General features: G+C 40.1%; 1 protein-coding gene across 1 annotated transcript in view; it reads right to left on the reverse strand.

Annotated features, from left to right (window-relative positions):
* Positions 1–23898, reverse strand: part of ZDHHC15 (zinc finger DHHC-type palmitoyltransferase 15) — a 1138753-nt gene that overhangs the window by 863037 nt on the left and 251818 nt on the right. The window lies entirely within an intron of this gene.

Raw genomic sequence — 23898 nt, forward strand, 5'->3', positions numbered from 1 at the left:
GCCCTCAAACAGAACAAACAAAGCACCCCCCCCCAAAAAAAAAACTCCTACAACCTATTAACTTAATAATAACACACAAAACTATTTACATCTTCAAATACTGAAGTTTTTGCTTCCTAATAAGAACGCAGGTTCTAAGTTGATAGCTACACAGACAGGCTAAAGTTAATCAAAAATAAAGGTTAGTCATGCTAAGATGCATGGCACAGCCTGTGCTACTAGTAAATGCTATTTGATTTTGTATGTCTTTATAGCTTTCCCAGTTGAGAAAACACTTGAATGCTTTCAGCAAGTACTTGCTCCAAGCCATTTCTCTTTATCAAATTGTCAAGTGACATGCAAACCATACACAAAACTACTAAGGGTATCTTGTTTATCAGAAAAAAAGCCTTAGAATATTTATTTATTTAAGTTTGATGACCGGGGAAGTCCACTGGGCCATAAAGAGCCCATTTTCAGTGGAGGCCTGGGGAGAAAAGGCCCAAATATTGCAAGTTGCATATTACATGTTACAAAAGGATAACAAAGATTTGTATAGAACAATTAAAACATTTACAGAAATATAATACATTATGTAATAAGCTTTTAGAGAGTTAACATTTAAACAGAAGGTTTAAATGTTAATTCAGTATTCTTTTACATTTACATGTTTTGTAATAAACTTGTTACTGGGTAATGCCTAAGGTTTTAACCCAGTCACAAAATAGGAAAAAGCACACTGATTTTTCTTTTGTCATACTCTCTTAACCAGACCCCCCCCCATCTATCATTGGAGGTTCTTGAGGAAAAGGCATATGAAGTAGGCGTAGATCTAGTGGAGTAAGCTCTAGCAGCATGAGGTGACTCCAAACCTTTTTGAGAATAAATCAGCGAAATACAAATCAGTGACCCATTTGGCGAGAGTTTTGTTTGTCTTTCGGCTTTTTTCCGGTAAGGAGTTGCCACAGCGGAACTCCGGTCCGCTAATGATTGGCAGCAGATTTTTACGAAATGCTGAGGTGCCAGCTCAACACCCAATCCTCAATGAAGGCACGTCCATTTACGCATGCATGTCTTTTGAACGCTACCCAACCGCGGGGAGGACATGCAGACTCCACACTGAAGGCCCTCCCAAGCCAAGCAGAGTCGAGAATCGAATGGGAGAACCTCTTGCTGTGAGGTAACAACGCTACCGCCATATCACTGAATAATTTTGGAAATTACTCGACCCAAGCAACTAGGGGAAAAGGACACAAACAGCTGATAAGACTTCCTATACTGTTTAGTTCTGTGAAAATAAAAATGCAGTTGTCTGTGAACATCAAACATGTGCAGCATATAGCCTCCTTTATTAGTAAAATTTGGAAAGAAAACTGGTAACTAAATGGATTGATTAATATTAGACTCAGTAGCCACTTTTGGTAAGAAGGAAGAGTTGTTTCGAAGAGACACTCTATCCTTATGGAAAATTATGTAAGGAGGCCTATCTGATAGGGCCTGAAGCTCTGAAATTGTTTTGCTGAAGTGATAGCTACTAAAAATATTGTTTTGCAAGAAAAACTTCACACCACATTTGTTCACCGGTTCAAAGGGTTTCTGAGTTAAGCCTTGACAGACTATCGTCAAATCCCAAGTAGGAGAGGGATCTTTTATTGGTGGTCTAAAGAGGAAAATACCTTTCATGAAAGCTTTACACAACCTGGAAGATGCCAGAGAGAATAATTCATTTCCTGTATGAAAATTAGATATAGCTGCCAATTGAAGTATAATAGTAGAAAAACTAGCCCCTTCTTTAAAAGGGGGACAGAGAAAAAGGAGCATGGGTGAGGTAGGGGCTAAAAAAGGATTAATGTTCTGACTACAAACTCCAAGCAAGAGAATAGTTTAGTATATAGGTTAATACATTAATATACATGGTACTGGTATACATTACAGATCATACATAATATAAAAAAAGGATCAACACCAAACAAACCTGCAAAACAAAAGGCTGTCTAACATATCAGCATTACTATCTCTATCTCTGCTTCTAACATACATGAGAAATTATTCTTTTAGTGTATTAAACGGAATACTGTACTTGGAAACATCAACAGTACATTTCCCTGTTGTTGTTGTGTCTTTCGGCTTTTCCCGGTTAGGGATCGGCACAGCGGAACTCCGGTCCGCTAATGATTGGCAGTTGATTTTTACGTGCCGAGTTGCCAGCCCTAACGCACAACCTTCAACGAAGGTAAGCCCGTTCACGCATGTCGCCACGCAGAAGATGCTCTAGCTGAGAGTCGAACCGTACAGGGTCTTACTGTGAAGCGACAGCGCTACCACAGCACCACCACCGTACAATCTATAATATGCAATGAATGTTTGAATCATATGTACAATGTAAAATGAGGTGCAAACTACAGAAGCAATGTTCAAATGCACACAACATGCACATCTAATAATAAGATGCCAAGATAAAATTCCTGATTTTTACCTGCTGACTTCTAACACCTAATGTGCCATGCAACCAACTAGTAATACTATTTCTGTTGTAACAAACACAATGAATAATTCATAGGATTCATAGGAGCTTCAGGGAAATATGGTGTTATGACTAACAATACCTTGTTAGCATTAGTAGTAAAGTTTTCATTTTTTATTGGAAAATTTGCTACATTCTACACAATTGATATTGTTATTGTTTGTAAAATATGGTTGAAAAACAGTAACTGTACACCAGTTCTGTCAAGGTATAAATGTTTTTACTGTAATAGAATTCTAACAAAAAAGGTAGAGGTGTTATAATAGGGATTAAGGATTGTTATGAGACCTGTAATTATTATACATTCACTTATAAAACCAATACTGTAAATTGTGTAATTGTGACAATAAAGACAACCTTGGAACATAAAACAATTGTTGAAGTGTACTGACCAGAAAGTCAGGTGCTGATGACAGAGGTATTCATACATTTCTTGCATTAAACACAAGAGGGAAAAATAATAGTGGTTGGGGACTTAAACTTTCCAGAAAAAAGACTGGAATAATATTGACTCAACATTAGTAAATAAATTATTTACAACGTGTTCAGGAAAACCAAATGATTCAGGTTATAAAAAAGCCAACCAGGCAACGGAATACAGTAGACATTGTTTATGTTCCTAAGGAAATGACTGTTATTTAAAGTCAAGTTTTACCACTGTTGATGTACAGAGATCATGGGGTAATATAGCAATAACCCATGCCTGGGTGTGGGTAATGCTGGATTTACCCACGGTTGGTGTGGTTTGGTCACAGGGGCGAAGCCCGAGTGGCCAAACAAAGACAACCGTGGGTAAATCCAGCATTACCCACACCCAGGCGTGTTATTATTATACAATGACATTATTTAAGAAAAAAAATAATTACTTTTCTTAAATAATGGCATTGTATAATGCCTCCTTGCTGCCCTTCCGCAGCTGTCAGGTATTCTGTGGCAGTTCTGATGTACTGCGTATGCTTACGCAGTACATCAGAGCTGTGGGCAAAAGCAACGGAGAAAGCAAGATATCCATTGCTTTTTGCAAACTGTCTCGATATGTTAAAGGAGTTTAACATAGCGAGACAGCTTTAAAAAAAGCAATGGAGAATCTCCGTTGCTTTTTTTTTAAAGCTGTCTCGCTATGTTAAACCCATTTAACATAGCGAGACAGTTTTGAAAAAAGCAACGGAGAAAGCAAGATCTCCGTTGCTTTTTACAAAGTGTCTCGCTATGTTAAAGGAGTTTAACATAGCGAGACAGATTTAAATAAAGCAACGGAGAATCTCCTTTGCTTTTTTTAAAGCTGTCTCTCTATGTTAAACCCATTTAACATAGCGAGACACCTTTAAAAAAAGCAATGAAGATAGGAAGATCTTTGTTACTTTTTTTAAAGCTGTCTCGCTATTAAACTTGTTTAACATAACGAAACAGTGTGTAAAAAGCAACGGAGATCTTACATTCTCAGTTTCTTTAAAAAAACGAGTTATACTAATGGAAAAAGTCCGGGCGACCGGATCTTTTTCCATTAGTATAACTCTGATTTGCAACGTGCATGCTGACCAATTAGCGTGCACTTTTTAGAATATTAATGGGGAGGGGGTTCATTGTATAATAAAGATTAAATTGCTGTTAGATAATTCTGCCAAACTGAAACCTAAACCAATGCACAGAAGATTAATAACAAACTATATGGAAGAAAAACAGTCATGTTGTAAAACTCACTGGAGTGATGTGTTCAGTGTAAAAACTGCATAAGGAATGTGGCAAGTACTGAAAGAGAAATTTAATACAAAAAAAAAAAATCAAAATTTTAACATCAGGATCTAGGCACACAGGGTAACAACAAGATACCTGATTAGGGTGAGATACAGAAAATATAAGAAATGGAAACGAGGTCAAACTATAACTTTGAAAACTGAAATAAACAATTGGACAGACAAATTAAATAATGTGAAACAAGAGTGATCAAAATTTGAAGAAAACTTTTATAAAGGTATTGAGCATGACAGGAAAACATATTACAGATACACAAGATGTGGCAGTACCAAAGACATGCAAACTGATGAAGTGTGTGTAGATTCTAAAATCTTATGCAAATCAGTTTGCCTCCACAAAAAGGCATGATATACTGTCAAGTAACATCTAGGTAACTTCAGATATTGAAATTAAAAGAGATCAGACTGAAAAAGAATTCACAAACTGGGCCTAAACAAAGCACAGGGAGGAGATGGAATTAGTAATATGTTAGTATTATTATTAATATAATATTAATTAGTAATAATGACCTGAGAACATTTCAACATTTACTTACAGCACCATTATAGCGGTTACTCACAGGGTACTTTAAGTATGGGGAGATTCCTTGAGATTGGAAACGTGCAGTTGTTAAATTTATCTTTAAGGGAAAGGGGAATAAGACAAACGCAGACTCGTACAGTTTACTGTCTTGTAGGAAAAAATTATGGAGGAGGTTATTTTGGATAAATTATTTTCAGAATTGGAAAGGTCAGGACTTGAAACCATACATTAGCGTGCATATGTTGAAACTAGATCTGAAACCACCTGCAACATGATGTTCAACATTTATTTATTTATTGGCATTTGTTTACCAGAAAAGTCCACTGGGCCAAAATGAGCCCATTTTCAGTGGAGGCCCAGGGAGAAAAGCTCCAGAAGGTAACTAGTATACATTTATAGAGTATTATGTACAGAATCTAAGAACAGTTAATAAAACAAAAACTGCAGTTTACAAAATAAAACAAAATTCAGAGCAACACACAAGTAGTTCAGGAAATACAATTCTAGGCAGAGATAATAGATTAAACCAGTCCAGTTACAATAATTCAAGGCGCACACAGAATATAAAATACAATACTAGGCACAAATAAAAGATTAACAATATAACAACAGCTATATATGAAAAATTGTGCTGTGATGTAATTTATATAGACTTAATTCAGCATTTGATAGGGTCATACATAAAACACTGATCAATAAATTAGAACAATTAGGTAATAACAAAAAGAAATGTATATCCAAACAAGCCAAAAGTCGCCCGCTTTTGGCCTGTTTGGATATACATTTCTTCTTATTAGTTTTTGTGTATCCGAACAGCACATGGCTGAGCAAGTTGAAATTGAACAGGGATATCATCCTTAACAAGAATGTACCTAATCAGCAACATTTTAAACAGCTATTGAATCTGGAAATAAATCCACTTTTAGGATGTGTTTTCAATAATGAAGCTCCTGTTGAGGAACATTGTGACTGGGGTATGTTCAAACAGTTATTGAAAGATTTTGAGAATGAATTGTACAAAATGAAAAGAATGCAGTGGCAATGCCTCCATATGGAGGCTTGTATAGACCACAAGGTGGTACCTAGGGGCTTGCAGGTGCTCCGCTTGCCCACTTATGGCAACACATATCCCAAACTTTTGAAACGCTGGCAAATGTTAAACATTGAACTGAGTTTTAATTATATGCGACTACTTAAAAGAGTTTTTTGCCCCACAAGAGAAGGAACTGTGTAATTAGTTAGAGAAATTGCAAATTGATATATACTCCAGGTTTAATGAATCTGTTCATTTGGCAGAAATTGATAATGTACTTCTAAAGGTCCTGGCATATGATGACAGGCAACAAATGATTAAAAAGAGGAAATTAGCAAGAGATATGGCAGATTTTCATCAAGGCCATATTTTTGTATGGCCACGTGGGTCTGAATGGACAACTGATACATCTATGGGCCATGCTTATTCAGCTGTTACTGAATAGTTACAGCTTCCACCTCTACAATCGGTGCAACAATCAGTAGATGCTACTGCCAGTACCTCAAATACATTTATTAGTGCCATTCCATGTGAGGCATCTAAAAATAATTCTTTACTTAATCCTTTGCTTTTGGGAACAAGTGGCGTTTCTTTTTCATTGAGTGGAGCTCGACCTAAGGACACTAGTAGTTCCACTGCTCTTGATAATGTTTTTTTTTAATTTCCCTGCCCCTTTCAGACTTCCGTCAACACTGAACAGGGGGCGGAACCTCAGCTCTGCACAGAAGAGGGAGAAACCCTCACAAGAAACAGACCATGTTATGGAGAACAACCACAAGAGAACTCCTCATTAGTATATAATCTTTCCTCTTGCTCGCTTACAACAGCACAAGTAAGTCTACTAGATAGAAGTTTGAGTTTTGTGGCCTCTCGACCAGTGCCAATTGAAAATGTCATACTTGACATCAAACTTTTTGTAAGAAATATTGCTTTGAAGTTGGCATTTGGTGTGCAACGAGAAGTGCCCGTCCCTTTAAAACGTACTAGTTTGTTTGTACCGCAGCTACATCCAGTACTTGAGACATTCGTTAAAATAGTAGAGAAAGAGCTTTTTAAAGCTGCTAACTTTTACAACCGGACTCACGATGAATTTTTGGCTCTGCATGAATTGAAAACTAATAATGAATAAACTAGATGTCTGGCCAATAAAGGGGGGTCCATTGTGGTCTTGGACACCATCTACTATAATACAGCTACGACTCAAATGTTAAGTGATGTTGATACATATGAATGTATAACTAAAAATGGCTTGAATATAATTATTAGAGGTATCCATGAACAATTATATGAATTATTAATGGAACAACTGATTGATAAAGATTTATATGACTTCATGTTGGTATCAGAACCTCTGCTACCTATTACTCATGGTTTGCCCAAAGTGCATAAATCTTTGTTTAACCCACGTCTTTGCCCTTTAGTGTCAGGTAGAGTTTGGGCTACTGAATTGATATCCATTTTTGTTGAACATCTTTTAAAAAAACCTTTGGAGGAGGGAAGTGCAGTTCTGAAAGATACAGAACATTTTTTGAGCACTTTGGGAGATTATACTAGGGCACATGTTATGTTTTCTGATCAAACCATTTTGGCCACAATGGATATACAGACACTGTTTACAATAATACCTCGTGATATGGGTGTTACATCATTAAAGAGGTTTTTCGTGACTGACTATTCACATGAATTAACTGAATGTATTGGTATATTAAATCGATATCATCGTATCTAATAATGTTTTTTTTTATCTGATGATGTTTTATATAGGCAGAAGGTGGGTGTGGCGATGGGGACTCCATGTGCTAACAGATACGCCAAACTTGTGTTGGCGGACTGGGAGCATCATGTAGTCCTCTCTAATGTTTTCTACACAACTATTATATTATAAACGATTTGTGGATGATATTTTTATTTTGTGGGAGGGACTGGAAGTCGATCTCTTGAATTTTGTACAACATTTGGAATCTTCCAGTGATTGCTTTAAATTTGTTTTGAATCATACACGAACTACTGTTGATTTTTTTGGATACTGGGATTACGTTGCTTGATGGTACTGTTAGTAGTTCATTACAGAGAAAACCCTGTAGAAAAAATGCATTTTTGCACTATAATATCATGCATCCTAGACATATTTTTAATAATATTACTAAAGGCCAGTATATCTCAGAATGTCTCGGTTGCACACTAATGACAATGAATGTAATGAAGCTATGTCCAGTTTGAGAAATTATTTTTTGGCCACAGGCTATGAGGAACAAGCTCTAGATGATATCCTAAGTAAAGCTGCTTCTTTGCGGCTTGATAAGGGCAAACCATTCTTTAACCGCTCTTATGCATCTATGAAGTCTAATATCAATAATATAACTGGTAATAATGTTAGACTGTCTAACGTATGGGAACAATATACAGCACGTATGTAATGCAGTTAATAAGTTTTGTCCAGTACTGCTTTCTGATGATAGAATCACGGCGACTGTGGGAGATAAATTATTTTTAGAAGTATACCTGGGCTTATCACTTAAGAGACAGCTTTGCTACAAGTCTATGACTGTACCCTCTTTAGTATCAGATCGTAAAGGTACTTTTCCCTGTAGATTATGCAAGGCTTGCTGTCCTATTTCTACTATGGTTGATTTTCAACACCCTATTAATGATTTTCTCTTTAAACCGAGATTCTATGCAGATTGCAGATCTCAATGCTTGACTTATTTAGCTAGATGCAGGAATTGTACCTCATTCTATGTGGGGAAAACCGTTAGAATGTTGAAGGATTCTGCAGCATTTAGGTGACATTAGATGCAGGAATCTACTTAATGCCTTGGCTAAGCATGTTTCTTTACTACCAGGACATAGCTTTGAATTTATTGTACTACAACTTGTGCATATGAATAAAAGGGGGGGGTGATTATAATAATAAACTTGAGACTGCTGAGACTAAATGGATAGTTAAATTGCAGGCAGATAAGCTGCCTGGCATTAATGCATCTGTACCTTTAAAACCTATCCTTAAGAGACGTAGTATACATCAGTAATTAAATAGGTTTGTTAATTGGCTGCCTATTATTTGTTTTTGTTATTTAAAATGAGTAAAAACATTAAACTTGTGGATCTGATGAAGCACACTTTGTGTGAAAGCACTTATCCTTTGTTTTTGTATTAAAGTCTCAAAAGACAGCAGCTTTGGTGAACACCTGGTTTGTTTGTGGTTTCAACAACTAGGTAATGGTATACTCTTGATAAGATGGAAAGCTACATGGCAAGTACCATACAGTAATTGTTACATTCAGGGTGTCCCACAGGGTTGTGTCCTAGGTCCATACTTGCTTAGGTTGCATCTTTCAGCTCTTTCTCTTTCATCTGAGGTGTAATACAGTCTGTATGCAGACTGCTTGAAATTGGGTATTGATTATATGTGTTCCAAATAGGGCATGTCTTCCAAAGAACTTGACTAAATAGACCATTTAGGCACAGAAGAATAATATGCTAACAAATGCATCCAAAACTAAGCATATGAGATTTGAGGGACATAGTTTGAAATGTGAATATTTAATCCAGAAGCACACAGTGATTGAAACTGTAGACTCATTCAAGGACTTGGCTATGACTCAGCTCTGAGTTTTTTTTAATCACATCAACCAGTTGGTTCATGATATTTACAGAATTATAGGCTGTATAAAAAGATTTATAGTGTCTCGGAAATCAGAAATTATGAAATCATTTTTAAGTTACATTAGACACAAACTACAGTGCACAATAACAATACAGAAACCTTATAAGAAAACAAGCATGGGTAAATTGGAAAGAATACCGAGGAAATATACCAGTGTTATCCATGGATGTTATTATTAAAGACTAAAATATCTGAACTTGCATACTGTCTCATACAGATGATTTAGAAGGAGACCTCAGGTATATAGGGCATTTATCGACAACTAACGCTGGGAATGTTTGGAGTTATCAAACAGTATAGTAACAGAGAATCATCATAAAACCTATGCAGAAGACTATATAGGAATGAGAGGTTTAGTAATTAGTTCTCTAAGACAGTAGCTGATGCATGGAATGGACTACAAAATCACATTACAGCAAGTACTAGTTTAGAACAACCTGGACACTTATTATGGGAGTAACTGTTTTTGTATATTGGCAGGCTTGAAGGACATTACTGCCCATGCCTAAAACATTGGTAGGTATGTAAATACAGACCCTCAGGATGTATCCCTTTTCTGAAGGACAAAATGGCCAGTTAATCCAGAGGCAAATCTAAGAATAATGGACTACACTATTAACCCACAGTGGCAGCTTATTTCAGAGATGGAGGAAGCCCTATGTAATGAATCCATCTGTCCATCACATTCTGTTTATATGCTGGTGAATATTTAGGTCCTTAGATATGACGTTTGCCTAGCTATTAGACCTGTAGAGATACATGTCTCTACTGACAAGATATATGTAGCACAGATTGCCTCTTAAGAGAGTCTCTATAAAGTGATGGAGCTTCAAGTTTCTCTTGGTAGCACAAAGTCTTTAAGCCTGAAATCTTCTTAGATAGGAACTGCTGGACTTCGGTAGTTGTTTGATATGTTAAGTTACTTACGCCCCAAAAAGGGCAATGTACTCTAATTGGTCTAATCAATGCTGAATACAAGGGAATGATGACATGTTTTAGATCTGGATGATATTCTCTTGGCAATTTTGTTTTATTTTATGTATTTGTTTGACATTTGTTAACCAGGAAAATGCAGCTGGTACACAGCCCATTTTAGCAAAGGCCTGGGGAGAAATGCTCCGGATGCATGTCTTGGGAATGTGGGAGGAAACCAAACACGTGGAGAAAACCCATACAAATGCAGGGTGGACATGCAGACTCTGCACAGAAGGCACCCTTGCAGAGAATCGAACCAGAGAAACTCTTGCTGTGAGTCGACAATCCTAACTGCTGCACCACTGTGCTGCACGACTAAGGTTAGGCTAAGTAAATGGATTTCTATTAACTAAGGTTAATTTCTTTCTGAAGGGTACAGGTATCAGAGGAGGTCTTGACAATAATACTCAGTTTGCCGGTATCTGCGGACCTAAGTTAGTTAGAGGTTTTAGTTCTCCGTCTGGAGACCAGAGAAGTAAATGCCGAAAATGAGGGGTCCCAGTACAGAGCCCTGGGTGACTCATCTGGTAACCCTCACACTTTCAAATGAGGCTGCCACATGAACTATGATGATATAATTCACCCTGTGTAGCAGCTATGAAATGTGAACAGATTAATAAATGTAAAATAAAGCAGACACAAACAGCACTCAGCCTTCCCATTTTTTCCTTTACTTTTTTACTTTTTTTATTTTTTAAAAAAAAAAAAAAAATTGTTAAACCCCAAAAAAAAAAAAATTGCCTTTATTCTTTTTTTATACCTATCCATGCCGACCTGCCTATCCATTCCGACCTGTCAGGCAGAGTTGGTGAAGTCCTTATGTTGGGTGCACTGCAGCTGCTTTGCTTAGCTCTTTAAGGGCCAGCTACTTATGCATACATGTATGCATGTATGTATGTATGCATGAGGTTGCAGATTGATGATACAGTCAGTCTGAAACTTAGAGGTATGTAGAAATGACATGGATTTGGCAGGAGAAAAACTATTCAGCTGGTCTAGGAAGTTCTAGGTCTAGGAAGTTTACCTCCCTCTCCATAGCCACGCCGCCTTCACTTAGTATTAAACATTTCATTAGGACAGGGTTGCAGGAAAGTACTTACATTTTACATACACACCACATAAAACAACAAAATCATGTAATGACAGGATGAACAGTGATTAAACCCTTAGGACAGAAACTGCCTCTTAGATCCTTAAAGAAGAAAGAAAAAGAAGAAAAAAAAAAAAAAAAGCAAAAAACATGGAAAATAATAAAAATTAGAGAAAAGCAGGAAAAGAAGGAAAAAAGAGAGAAGAAAGGAAAGTAAAACAGGAGAGTAAAGGTAAAAGAGAGTAGAGAGTACCTAAAGACGCAAGAGGAGAGCCTAGGAGAGTAGCAAGCATCAACAAGGAGATGAGAGTAGAGCAGAGCACAAGACAACAAGCTTAAATGAGCAACAAAAAAAGCACCACTTAAATTTAAAAAAGCCAAAGCTGCTACATTTTTATTTTTTTTTATTGCTAAAAGTAAAGTAGGATCACAAGCTATCAGTCCATGGGTCACTTAAAAGCACAAAAGGCAGATGAAGAATGTGTCTGAGTATATATAAAAGGGGGTATGAAAGTGACAGCTACACAAGTCAGAAACTGGAACAAAAACATTGGTAGAAGAAGGGGTTAAATAAAATTTAAATGCTCAGGTCAACAATCAACAACAATTTGAAGGGAAGGAATGGATGGGGTGTAGTTTTTTTGTATAATCATGCATATGAGGTGTACCTTGGAAAGGGCTTTAAAGAACTGAAGAGGTGTCAATCAGCTTCAGGGGGAAAAAGAGCTGAGATAGCACAAAAAGCAAGTAAATTACATGGGTTGTCACCTATTCTCAAATGGCTGACCAGAGTACTGGCAAAAGCACTGAAAGGTGTTCAGTACATCAGTGGCCAGTGAGGAGATACAAGACAGTCAGAGGAAGAGTACAGTGACTCCTACTGCACAAAATAGCCAGCTGGATAATCTCTGGATACTACACACCGGCCACATGAACCTGCTTGGCTGGGAAGATGATGGAGAAAATTCTGATAGCAAGGTTTGTGGCATTTCCTGAATATAAGCAACTTCAGGACACAAACCAGACAAATTGCAAGGGCTCATAGAAAAGAAAAGTGTCCACCAATCTTACTTGATTTGGTTCTGTGATTAGGTCATGGTTACAATGGAAAGGGGAAACCTGGTAGATGTAGCCTGCTAAGATTTCAGTAAGGTACTGGGTTGTTCCTCCACAGAAGAACTTCAAGTAAGCTGACTATAAGGTAATGGTCAGATGAGTATAGAGGTGGTTAGATGGGAAGATAGAGAGGACTGGAACAAGAAATAGGGCTGATTCATGGGGAACCTCATGTGTCATTGTTGGCTCACTGATCTTAGCATCCCAAAAGCAGTCAGGAGAATCCCAAGACCATGCCTGACCTATGTGCAAAATACTGCAAGCCTCGGGCCATGGTGTATGAAGGAAAAATAAACATAGAAAGGATAAAGGAAAGGTCAGCTAGAGTTGTAGACAGGAAACAGCTATGATTACTCATAGCCAAAGGCAAGGAGCTACAGCTGTGGAAATCAAGACAAGAAAGACCTATAGACTTGGGGAGTAAAACTTAAACTAGACACCAACAGGATCTTTGGCTGTCAATAACAACAGACTGTTGAGTACAGAATTATTGAAAATCAGCAAGACACTTGAATGTATGCTTAGAACAAACAGCAGGAGCAAGTAAGTCATTATTTTTCTCTACTGGACACTTGTCAGGCCTTAACTAGAATACTGTGTACAGTTTGACGGCTTTATATGGAAAAATGTATAGAAATACAGGAACAAATTCAATGGAAAAAGTATGATTAACAGGAATGAGGGACCAGACTACAGAGAGAAGTTTAAAGAAGTGAGACTCTTCATCCTGGATACTAGCAGGGATAAGGATAGATGATATGGGTTGGGTTCGTAAGAGCTAGACCAGTGGTGCACAACCTTTTTGTGGGGAGGGCCACCACACGAATTCTTAATGCATCTGTAGGCCACCTCAAAACATAGTAAGTCGTTACTTAGCAAAAGGTACAGGTGACTGGCATTTTTACTTAAGACAGCAGTCATGAAATTGCCTGTTTTCTACATCAACTTTGTGTTTAACTTTACTCTGGCTTGCAGCCATGACTTATTACAAACTCTTGCAAAAAGTTACTACTGTTTACAGACTACAAGTTATAAACAATAAAGAATAGTTACTTCCGCAGCTAAAATTAGAAGTGTGCGTAACTGCAGTCAATTAGGTAAGTAAGCACGTGCTGCAAAGTTTGCATGACTAGAATAAGGTATAGCATTTTTTTCACTTTTTTAAAAAAATTTTGGTTACTCTCTGGAGGCCAGACGGTGTTGCGTCGAGGGCCAAATTTGGCCCCGAAGCTGGATGTTGTGCACCACTGATCTAGACAGAGGTCTGTGAAGGAATGTAGTATGAAGGCATTAGAAAGAATGATGAAGAAAAAATCAGCTGCAGGCACACAGAATAACCTTACTTTAACCTGGATACCAGATACTCTACTTCACAGAGGAAGTACTAGACACATGAAAGGGACTGCCCGAGTGGGTGGTGAACTACTGTTTTGCATAAACACACAAGAGATCATGGGACAAAAGAAGATGGATCAGTTTAAACAAAAGAAGATGGCTTAGAATATGGGGTGACTAGACAAAAAAGTTCCTTCTGTTGCTAATAATGCATATGTATGCAGGATCCCTAATTAGGATCGGCGTATAATAAAGTTTCTGCATATTTTTCCTTTTGGCATCTACTGGACCATTTTACTGGACTGGCCAGCACTGACAAGAACTTGATTATAGCCTCTTCTACAAAGCAGTCTCATTAAGATATGCACACAGCACATCTCTGCACTACAATGCCCCCCCCCCCAAAAAAAAAAAGACTTTTCCTTCTTCTACAAGCCAGCCAGACCTCATTTTTCTCCTTCCATTTCACTTGAGTTACAGCGGAACTCTGGTACCTTTGGCTCACAAATATTTCCAATACTTTAATAATAACTATGGAAGTGACCAGACTTCCAGAAAGTACAGTTGTGTACACTTACCATAAATGTAGATGTTCGAGTGTATTCACTGTTGCAGTCATCACACTTGGGTTATCTGCCTGCAGGTAGCCCTCAGTCGTCCCGAATACCAGAGTCTTGGGATTGCTGCATCGGATACGGTCGCCTCTTCCATGATGTCAGGTCATCAGGGGTATAAAACATGCAGCTGACACCATTGTATCAGTTTTTCTTGTCCCAGATGTCAAGAGCCCCCAAAATAGAATGTAATTACATGGTGTGGAACACCTCTAGTAAAAAGTAAATACCATTGCCATACGATATGGCCAAAAAAGAGGAAATGCAGAAGTATAGAAAAGTCAGGGGGCTGGAGGGGGAGTAACCAACACTGCAACATTGAATACACTTGAACATCTATTTTATGGTAAGTGTACACAACTGTACTATGTTCTTTGTATTTCACTGTTGCTGTCATTTGATTCCCAAAACTGAGGAAGGGTGGAGGCAATCAAGAAGTATTAGGGCTGGCTAGCAGGTCTTGTAAGACTGCTGTAGCAAATCCAGCTCTGGATTTAGAAAAGATAGGTAAGTGGTAATGCTTGGTGACGGTGTGCACTGAACTCCAGGTTGCAGCTTCCAGGATGTCCCTGGTAGGGACTCCCTTAGAAATGCTGTAGAGGTTGAGGTAGCCCTAGAGGAATGGGTTCTGATCCCCTGTGGGGTAGGTTTTCCATGGTGCTTGTAGCAGAAATGGATACAGTTTGCTATCCATTTGGAGATGGTTTGCTTTGACATGGCCTTGCCCTTGGCCCCTGTTGTAAAGCTGACTAGCAACTGGTCAGATTTTCTGAACGGTTTGGTCCTGTCAAGGTAGAACCTAAGCTGTCTGTGCATGTCCAAGGAGTGCAGGATCCTTTCCCCTTTATTCTGAAGATTAGGAAAAAAGGTTGGTAAATGGATGGATTGGTTTAAAGCCACACTGGATACCACCTTGGGCATTAAATGATGGGTTAGTCCTGAGGGACTAATGAAGGGAAGGGAAATAATGAAGGGTTCCACAGCCATGAGGGCCTGTAACTCAGGCACTCTTCTTGCTGAAATGATGGCTAGAAGTAAGGCTGTTTTCCAAGAAAGGAATTTTAACTCTGCTGTGGCAGCAGGCTCAAAAGGGGGACGCATGAGCTTCTCTAGTACAAAATTAAGGTCCCAGGCAGGTGTGGGAGCTCTCCTCAGGGGTCTTAAATTGTTAGCACCTCTCAAGAACTGTTTGACCAGAGGGTGAGAGAAGAGGGGTGGCTCAGTATTGTAATGAGCTGAAATGGCAGAGGCATGGATCTTAACGGATGAGAAGGATAGGCCTTTGTGGAGCAGCTCAGCTAGATTATCTAGGATTTGAGGGAAGGTGGGCACAGTTGTGTCCTTCCCCCAAGACTGGCTCCAAGAACAGTATCTTTTCCACTTTTCTGAATATGATTTCATACTACTAGGCCTCCTGGCCTCAAGAATGACATCCAGCTCCTTTTTGCTGAGGGTTGCTGGTGATGTATTCAGGGGAATAAGCCAGGCTTGCTAGGTTCAGGGTTTGCAGCTGTGGATGCAAAATCTGGCCCTACTGCTGGGACAGTAGAGAGGGGGTCTGGATGCAGGTGCCAGAGTGGCATTGCTGTCAGACTGAGTAAAAGTGGGTACCAGTACTGGCATGGCCAGTTCTTGGCTTGTCCTGTTTGATCTTGAGTAGTACTTTTGAGAGTAGGGGCAGAGGGGGAAATGCTAAGATTGAGAGGTTTCCCATGTAAAGGATAGGGCATCTACTTTCCATGCTTGGTTGTGGGGAGTTCTAGTGCAAAATTTGCTTAATTGATGGTTCTGTGGGTAAGCAAAGTGGCCCACCCCTGGTGTCCTCCACCCGTGGATTAGAAGCTTGAATTAATTGGGTTCCGATTTCCACTCGTGCGGGTCCGTTAGATTTCTGCTTAAGTTGTCTGCCAGTGAATTCTGTTTGCCTGGCAGGAATTGAGTTTGCAAGTGCACTTGGTTGCTCAAGGCTGTATTCCACAGAATTATGGCTAATCTGCAGAGTGGGTAAGAATGAGTTCCCCCTGCTTGTTATGTACCACATGACTGTGAAGCCGCGGAGGTACAGCGGTAGCGTTGTTGCCTCACAGCAAGAGGTTCTCCTGTTCGATTCTTGGCTAGAGTACCTTCTGTGTGGAGTCTGCATGTCCTCCCTGTGGTCGAGTGGCCTCTGAAAGACATGCATGAATGGGCGTGCCTTCGCTGAAGGTTGGGCATCGGGCTGGCAACTCGGCACCATAAAAATCGACTGCCAATCAGTAGTAGACCGGAGTTCCGCTGTGGCAACCCCTAAAAGCCGAAAAGACAAACAAACAACTGTGATGTTGTCTGCCTTTATCAAGAGTTGTCCTAGAAAGATAATGTATTTGAAGGCTGTCAGAGCATTCTGTACAGCTAACATTTCTTTTTGATTGATATGCAGGTGCATTTGTCCCGAGCTCCATCTGTCTTGAATGCATTTGCCTGCCATGTGAGCCCCCCCATTGCATGCGTCTGTTGTCAGGGTATGGGTGGCGGGGGGGGGGGTAGAGTGAAAGGGAGTCCCTTGTTGTGGTTGCAGGCCTCTGCCCACCAAAGGAACTCTGTCCTTAGGCAAGGAATGGCCGGAATCACTGATTCCGGGTTCTGAGAATGTTGACACCAGAGACTTGTTAAGTGCCATTGAAGTTTCCTCATATGCAGTCTTGCATATGAAATTAGGAGAATGCATGAGGCCATGAACCCTAGAGCTTGCAGTATTTTTTCTTGCAGATAGCTGGGTTTAGTAATTTGTCAAATAAACCTGCTTTTCTGGAGTGAGGAATGCCATCTGGGAAGTTGTGTTCAAGCTTGCTCCCAGGAATACAATTGCTTGGATGGGTACCAGATGTGATTTCTTTTCGTTGATGGTATATCCTAGAGAAGTTAGGAGTCTCTTTACAAATGTCAGGTGCTGAAGTAACAATTCCTGACTGTCCGCCTGAATCAGGCAGTCATCCAAGTATGGGTAAATTTGAATGTTTCTCTGCCTGCAGTATGCAATGGCTGGAGCCAGGCACATTGTGAATACCCTGGGCAAAGTAGATAAGCCAAACGGAAGTGCAGAGAAAGTACAGTTGTGAACACTTACCATAAATGTAGATGTTCAAGTGTATTCACTGTTGCAGTCATTACATTTGGGTAATCTGCTGGCAGGTTGCCCTCAGTCGGCCTGATTAACAAAGTCTTGGGTCCTGCATCAGTTGCTGTCCCTTTTTCCATGACGTCAGGTTGTCAGGGGTATAAAACATGCAGCCGACGCCATTACATCAGTTTTTCTTGCCAAAGATGTCAGGTGCCTCCCAAATGGGGAGCAAAATATATATGGTTGATCACCAACTTTTAATCCACACCCTGCAAACATTCTGTCTAGATACTAGAGCCCTTCAATGGTTTCAATCCTACCTGAATGGTCGACAGCAGGCTGTCCTCTGGCAGAACAAACTCTCTAATCTTCTACCTAACACCCTTGGAGTACCACAAGGCTCTATACTAGGGCCCTTGCTGTTCTCCATCTTCATTAACGACCTTTATACTGTCATCCCAAAAGTCAGCTGTATCCAATATGCTGATGACTCTACTCTGATTTGCTCAGCCACATCTCCAATAGAGTTATGGTCAGCTACCCAGACCACCTTTAATATAATAGAAAACTGGCTTTCTGAATGTCGTCTGATCCTAAATCCCCAAAAAAATAAAATGCTGTTATTTTCACCAACACGTAGGTCTACCGCTTTCACCTTTACCATAAATTCAAATAACGGCACAATAATCTCCCTTGACCCCTCTACAAAACTATTAGGTGTCATTGTAGATAATAATCTAAAATTTGACCTACATGTTAACCAAACTATCAAAACCATCAATAAAAAGCTAGGGTCACTTTACAGAATAAAAGCCTTCCTAACCCCTCCAGCTAAAATTGCCATAGCTCGCTCTCACCTTCTGTATGCATCCCCTCTACTCTCGAATTTAAACAAGACTGTCCTTAACAAACTCTCAATTTGCAACAACCACATTGCCAGGTTTGCCACAGGGCTGCCTTTTAGGACACATCATTGCATCAATCTAAATCAGCTTGGGTAGCTTGAACTACCCAGCCTAATCCAGTATTACCCAGCTTAATCCAGTATAACCAACTGATTATGGCCTATAAAATCCTCTATAATCCAGACAATACATCTGCACTTAAAAATATTATCACCCCCTATAACAATCCTAGACTGCGTCGATCCTCTAACACACTACTAATTCAGACTAGCAAAATTAATAACACAGCCGCGACTCTCTCTTTGCAAACTCTGTAAGTAGACCCTGGAACTCTCTTCCAGCTGATATTACCTTACTTTCCACCTTAGGTCAATTTAAAACTAGACTCAAACAACATTTGGCACTTAACTGGCTATGTCAATGTATCAAGCCTGGCTAACTCTCTCTAGAATGTGTAAAAATCTGTTAACCAGTTTACTGTGTAATTAAATTTAATTTAATCCTGACTTACACTCGGGATTAACTCTAACCTGTGGAACTTGTTTAACTTGCTTACTTATGTAATCACTGTAAATAGTATGTTTGTAATATGTAATGCTGGTATTATGTAATGCTGTATCTGCTTACCCTTGGAGCTTTTCTCCCCGGGCCTCCGCTAAAAATAGACATGCATCCAGTCGGACTATCCCGGTCAACAAATGTAAAGTAAATAAAATAAATAAAAATATATATAATTAGAAACACAAAAATATACCTCCAAACAAAAGCAAATACACCAAAAAGGCTTTTAAGCACAGTAAAAGAAAGAAAAGGTATAGTAAAAGAAAAAATGGGGCTGGAGGGAGGGTAACCAGGACTGCAACAGTGAATACACTCGAACATCTACATTTATAGTAAGAGTACACAACTGTACTATGTTCATCGTGTTTCACTGTTGCAGTCATTACATTTGGGTAGATTCCCAAAGCTAAGGTTGGGAGGATGGATTTATACAGCATTAAGATAAGCTATAAAGCCCTGCAAAACAGCAGTGGCAAAGCCAGCTCTGGATTTAGAGAAAATTGGTAAATGATAATACTTGGTGAAAGTATGAACTGAACTCCAGGTAGCAGCTTCTAGAATATCCCTGGTAGAAACACCTCTGAGAAAGGCTGCTGAAGTAGATACAGCCCTGGTGGAATGAGATCTGATCCCCTGGGGGATAGGTTTTCCATGGTGCTTATAACAGAAATTAATACAACGGCTTATCCATTTAGAAACGGTTTGCTTTTGAAACAGCCTTCCCCTCTGCCCCTGCAGCAAATGATACCAGCAGTTGTTCAGATTTTCTTCCGAGATTTAGTCCTGTCCAAGTAGAATCTAAGTTGCCTGTGTACATCCAATGAATGCAGAATCCGCTCTCCCTTATTCTATGGATTGGGAAAGAAAGTTGGCAAATGAATGGACTAGAGCCACACTAGAGACCACCTTGGACATGAATGATGGATTGGTCCTGAGTGACACCCTGTCCGCATGAAAGATGATGAAAGGCTCCACTGTCATAAGGGCCTGTAATTCAGATATCCTTCTAGCTGAAGTGATTTCTAAAAGGAAGGCTGTTTTCCAGGAAAGAAATTTTAAGTCTGCAGATGCAACTGGCTCGAAAGGAGGTAGAGAGTTTCTCCAATACAAAGTTAAGGTCCCAGGCAGGGGATGGAGCTCTCCTGGGTGGTCTCGAGGATGAGAGAAGAGGGGGGGGGTCTGTGTTGTAATGAGCTGAAATGGCTGAGGCATGGATTTTTATGGAAGAAAAAGACAGGCCCTTGTGAAGCACCTCAGTTAAGTATTGCAAAATCTGAGGTAAACTGGGCACTGCTGTCCTCATCCCTTGAGACTGATTCCAGGCAAAGAATCTTTTCCATTTGTCAGCATAAGATTTTCTAGTACTAGGTCTTCTCACCTCCAAAATGACATCCATCACAGGTTTGCTGAGGGATGCTAAGGGGGAATTTAAGTGATTAGCCAAGCCGCAAGGTTCAATGTTTTGAGTTGAGGATGCAGAATTTGGTTCTCCTGCTGACACAGTAAGGAAGGTGTCTGAGGCAGGTGCCACAGAAAAATGTGTGACACACTGAGCAGGAGTGGGTACCAGTGTTGGCAAGGCCAGTCTGGAGCAATCAAAATCATTTTTGGTTTGTCCTGTTTGACTTTTAGTAGAACTTTGGAGAGCAAAGGCAGAGGGGGAAAGGCATAGACTGATAATTTTTTCCAGCTGAAGGACAAAGCATCCGCTTTCCAGGCTTTTTTGTGATGAGTTCTTGTGCAAAATTTGTTCAACTGGTAGTTTTGGGGTGAGGCAAAAAGATCTCTGTCTGGGCTCCCCCATTTGCATGTCAACATGTCGAAAATTAGTGGTTCCAGTTCCTATTCGTGAGGGTCCATGAAATTTCTGCTTAGTTCGTCTGCCAGAACATTCTGCTTTCCTGGTAGGAATTGAGCTTGTAGTTGTACTTGGTAGCTCAAGGCCATGTTCCACAAAGGCATGGCTAGTCTGCACAGGGGGTAGGAATGTGTACCCCCCTGCTTGTTTATGTACCACATAACCATGGTGTTTGTCCATCTTTATCAGCAATTGTCCTGGATGAAGGTAGTCCTTGAAGGCTGTCAGTGCATTCTGTACATCTAGCATTTCTTTTTGATTGAAATGAAGGTGCATTTGATTTGTGCTCCATTTGCCTGAATGCACTTCCCTGCCAGGTGAGCCCCCCATGCATAGTCTGATGCATCTGTAGTTAGGGTTTGGGTGGCAGGGGGTGCAATGGCAGTCCCTTGTTTTGGTGGCAGGCCTCTGCCCACCATAGGAACTCTAGGCGCAGACAAGGTACGATAGGAATCATTGTTTCCAGGCTGTGACAATGTTGACTCCATAAACTTTTTAAGTACCACTGAAGTTTCCTCATATGCAGTCTTGCATATGGAATTAGAAGAATGCAGGAGGCCATGAACCCTAAGGCTTGCAGTATTTGCCTTGCAGATAGCAGAGTTTTGTGGCCACCTGTCTGAAGTAAGTCACCAAATGAATTTGCTTTTCTGGCGTAAGGAAAGCCATCTGGTCAGTTGTATTCAAGCTTGCACCCAGGAATGTAATCTTTTGAGAGGGTACCAGTTGAGATTTCTTTTCATTTATGGTGCACCCTAGACATGTTAGAACTCTTTTCACAAATGCCAGATGTTTTAGAAGAATGGCCTGGTTTTCTGCCTGAATTAGACAATCGTCCAGGTATGGATATATTTGAATATTTCTTTGCCTGCAAAATGCAATTACTGGAGCCAGGCATTTTGTGAATAACCTGGGCACAGTAGACAAGCCAAAGGGTAGTGCAGAGAACTGATAATGCATGCAGCCTGCTTTGAAGTGTAGGAATCTTCTGCAAGATTTCCCGATTGGGATATGCAGGTAAGCCTCTTTTAAGTCGAGAGTTGCCAACCAGGCATCCTTGCCTAGCATAGGAAGTAACTGGTGAAGAGTCAGCATCTTGAATTTTGGAATGTCCAGAAAGGTGTTTAGAGTAGATAGGTCCAGAATTGGACACCATGATTTGTCTTTTCTGGGTACCAGGAAAAGTCTGGAATAGGAACCTTGTCCCTTTTCCTCTGCTGGTACTAGCTGAATAGTCCCCATGTTTAGCAGGGAAAGTACTTGTTTCTGAGCCTCTGCCCACTGATTTGGGGGCAGGTCTGGCCACCTGTTTGGAGTTGGCAGCGTGTGGAAATTAAATCTACATCCCTGGGACACTATATTTAAAACCCATTTGCCCTGGGTTATAAGTTGCCAGTTTCTTGAATGAAGAGCCATTTTTCCACCCAAAGGGGTGGCTAAGAGGCAAGTCCTTGGTAATTTCAAAGGGAAGTCATTGAGACTGGTTACCATAGGGTGATGCCTTGTTGTTTCCAGATTTGGAAGTGGAAGCACCCCATTGCTTACTTCTGAAAGTCCCTTGGGACTGAAACCTGGTGCTTTTGGAATATCTGGATTTGGCCGTAGTGGCTCTGGAAGGAGCTGGAAAGGACCAGTTCTTAGTAGGCCAATGCCTACTAAATCTAGGAGGTTGCACTTGTAAGAAATCTTTCACAGTTTGCATAGATTTAGCTTTATCTTCCATCTTTTTTAGAACTTCTTCAGCCTTATTGTCAAATAGACGGTCCTGCTGTAAAGGAGCATCCAAACATGATCAGGCAGAGATTGCTCCTTAAGCCAAGCATGCCTTCTAAGCACAGACCCAGTAACAGCAGCCCTGCAAGAGCCTCTAAGGAATCCAAACCACATTGCAAAATATGTTTGCCAACTTGTTCAGCTGAATGCAATAAATCATGCAAATCTTTATTTTCCACACAGTCAGAAATCATCATTTTCTGTTTAAGCAGTGCCATGATATGCTGTTGATATTTTAGCATAGGGAATTGACAGCTTAAAGCCCCGATTGCTAAGGTTGCAGAAGTATAAACCTTTTTACCCCATCTATCCAGCGCCCTAGAGTCTATATCAGAAGGGTGGGATTTTTAGCAGTAGAAGCCTTAATGCCCTTGGGGTCCTGAGAGATGGTTTCAGGGTCTGAAACTTGATTTTTGAAAAAGAATTTGTGGGACTCAGGAATCCTGTAGTACCTGTCTGGTTTGCTAGGGGCTGGAGGTAAGGAATCAGGGGCCATACTGGATTCCGGAAACAAATCCTCAACAATTTCTAGTACAGGAGGTATAGCCAAAGGCCTATGCTGAAGAGGAAGAAGAAGGAAATATCTAAGCCTCTTTTTGTATTCAGAGAAATCCTGACTTTCCCAGTGAAAATGCTCCGTTAAGGTATGTAAAGTTTCCCCAAAAGAGAAATCCTCAGGCGGTGAAGCAGAGGGAATGGAATCCTCTGCATCAGATTCCTCATAAGTAGGTATGGGCAAATCCAGATCATTAGAAGAGTCAAAAGAAACAGAGTCCTGTTCAGAAGATTCACAGTCAAATTCAATCCTAGGCCTCTTAGAAAGGGGGCGGGGGGTGACTACCCCCGATTAGAGTAATTAAATCTTCAGCCATTTTGATCATTTGTATTTTAGGCATAGGGGCCTGAACATTGTTATTTTAGACATAGATCGAGATTTAGGCCTTACCACTGAAGTTGGAGTCGGTTTAATATGCAAGTCTGTAGGCCTGAATACACCCTCAGAAGCCAGTGCCTGCTCAGCGGCTCCGGACCCATTCAAGGTAGAGACATCCGTGGGTTCCATATGTAAAGCATCTCATGGCATATCGGGC

The sequence above is a fragment of the Protopterus annectens genome, chromosome 15.part0 (assembly GCF_019279795.1).
Source record: "Protopterus annectens isolate FY-2018-M chromosome 15.part0, PAN1.0, whole genome shotgun sequence".
Lineage (NCBI taxonomy): Eukaryota > Metazoa > Chordata > Ceratodontiformes > Protopteridae > Protopterus > Protopterus annectens.